This window comes from Vigna radiata, chromosome 6, assembly GCF_000741045.1.
Source record: "Vigna radiata var. radiata cultivar VC1973A chromosome 6, Vradiata_ver6, whole genome shotgun sequence".
NCBI classification, from domain to species: Eukaryota; Viridiplantae; Streptophyta; class Magnoliopsida; order Fabales; family Fabaceae; genus Vigna; species Vigna radiata.
In genome coordinates this window covers 14,692,182-14,694,805 of record NC_028356.1, presented here as the reverse complement: position 1 = coordinate 14,694,805, position 2,624 = coordinate 14,692,182, and positions in this window count along the sequence as shown.

The following is a 2,624-nucleotide window of genomic DNA, read 5'->3' as shown; positions in this document are numbered from 1 at the left end:
AGGAGCGCAACAGAAAACAGGCCCAAGCCCAACAGACAACCGCCCGACGGAACAAGTCTGGCGCCCGACGGTTTTCCACAAATCGCACTACCGCCCGGCGGTAGGGGTCTACCGCCCAGCGATTTGCCTCTAATCGCAAAACCGCCCAGCTTCCACGCTAAGTGCCTACTCCTCGCCCTGGACCGCCCGACGGTGGAATTTGCCACCGGGCAGTGCATCGACTCTTCAATTCTTCAATTTTCTTCTCTTTTCTTGAGTCTACGACCTTTATCTTCAACTCCATTCTTTATTTTCTCATAAATGCAACAAAACAATGCAAAACAAGCATAATATCGCTAAAAATAGTTTTTGACTCTCTACAGACTCATTTATTGAGTTTTGCTTGATTCTAAGCTCATTCTAAGTAGTAAAGGGAGTAATTTGGTCTAAAATGACATATGAAAATAACTGTTTTTCAACCTTCATCATAAGAACATTAAACAAGAAAGATAAATGGTTGTTGTATTAGGTGAGCAAGTTGTATTACTTGTATTTGATAGAAAAGAATTCAAAGAAACTTATCATCCGAAGAAGTGAGAAAAGACGAAAATATTTAGTTATAACATAAGTGTTTAGAATATACATCTTTTGGTTACATAAAAAAAAATATTTTCATATATATTTGAACAAAGAGACACTTCAAATCTGTATTGATATTTGTGAGCATACAAAAGTCACAAAACTCATTAATTACACCATTTTAGTTTAATCATCTCTAGATGACAACTATTAAAAAACCATTGCTACTCGAATGACACTGTTTTTTTATTGTTGGCTATACAAATAAGTTTTATTTACCTTTAAACCACATTACATAGAAGAAGAAAAAATATTGTCTATTTCTTTTCAGCAACACGTAATTAAATTTGGATAATTATAAGCAAATGGTTGATAAAATGTGGGCATTTCAGACCATTTTTAAAATATCGGGTAAAATGTTTAGGTATTTTGTTGTATGTTCGTTGTGCTTTAAGAGGATGGTTGAAAATAGTTATACATCTTCACTTGAAATGAAATTTAATTTTTGGGTGAATGGAGTAGTTAAATTGTCTGTTGGAACAAAGCATATTTTGTTTATTTTTGTTAAGTTATAATAATGATTCACATATTACGTAAGAATAAGAAATAAATTTTAAATCTAATTTAATTTATAAATTTAGTTTATAAAATAAAATTTATATATATTTATATATTTTAAATTAATCTCATATTTAATTTATATGTTATATGTGAGAACAAGAAAAATAGAGTTAAAAGAGCATATAGGTATTACGTTAATGAAACCAGACTTTTGATGATAGAACACACCAATAATATAAATAGATTTTAAAACATCTTGGTTCATTAACTTAAGCACTTTATCTCTCTATGAAATAAGTTCTTCATATTTCCTCTGCATTCTCTCTAAGATTTCTTCTTACTAAGCTGCCGAATTGACGATCAGGAGGTGCCCAGGCGTCCACGGCGTAGAGGGCTTCATAACTGACCGATCAATTTCTTCATCCTAACTGGTAAGTTGTTCTTCCCTTTCCTCCATTGTCTTGGACCTAAACCATGCAATATCTGCTGGTTGCATGCGTCTTGTGCTTCCTCTTTTGCATTTCTCGTCAAAGTCTAGCTCTAAGAGCTGTTATTGGTCACCAATTGGTGGTTTGTAGGGTGCTGTCTAGGATCCTTGCAGAGCTTAGGGTACTGTTGAGGCGAGTCTTTGAGCTGGGCTATGAAGTTTTGAGGTAAGGGGAGCTAGGTTTTCTGTTGAATTTATAACATGATGTATGAGTAGATTGAATTCTGCATGTTGTCGTTGTTTTAGTTAAAAATCTGATGTTTGTGTAGATTTAAACCATGTGTTCTTTGAATGTTAACTTATGAATTTGTGGATTGGTATTTGTAAATTGATTTGAATGTGATGCATTGCTAGAATTTAGATTATGGATGATGTGAAATTTGTTGTGCAAGTTGTTAAATGAAAGTTATGTAAATTGGTGGTGTTTTAGGGCATTTGAGAGGAAGTGAGATAATGATTTTGAGCATTTGATGCCTAGAGTGCAATTGGGATGTTGGGGGCAGTTTTAGCAAGTGTATTGTGACTTGTTTGAGTCACAAAACTGGTCAAAAATAAGTATTAAGTGGTAGAATTGAGTTTGGGTCTCTAAGTTGATGATTTCGGGGTTTTGGAGTAGGAAGTAGGTCTTAATCACTTTAGATTTGTAGTATGTAGGGTTAGAATTATTTAGGTAAGTCTAACAAGTATAAAACACAAATTAGGGGTGGTAGAAGTTAGTGAAAGTGGCTAGAATTGGTTAAGGGTGTGTGAATTGCATAATTCTGCAGAATTTTCATTTTGTAGATTATGCAGACTCGTTGAGCAAAAGTTTTCGCATAGTGAGTCCTCATAGCGAGTAACTCTCTGTTTAGTCATTCGCACAACGAATTTGGTGCGCTGTGTGAGTGACTAGAGAGGGTTGCTCTCTCTACCTTGTGATTCGCCTAGCGAGTCCTTTCGCTATGCGACTGGCAGTGGCCTGAGAGCATTGTCAAATTAATTTGAAGAACGAGAAGGGGCGCATAACAATTCTTTGAGA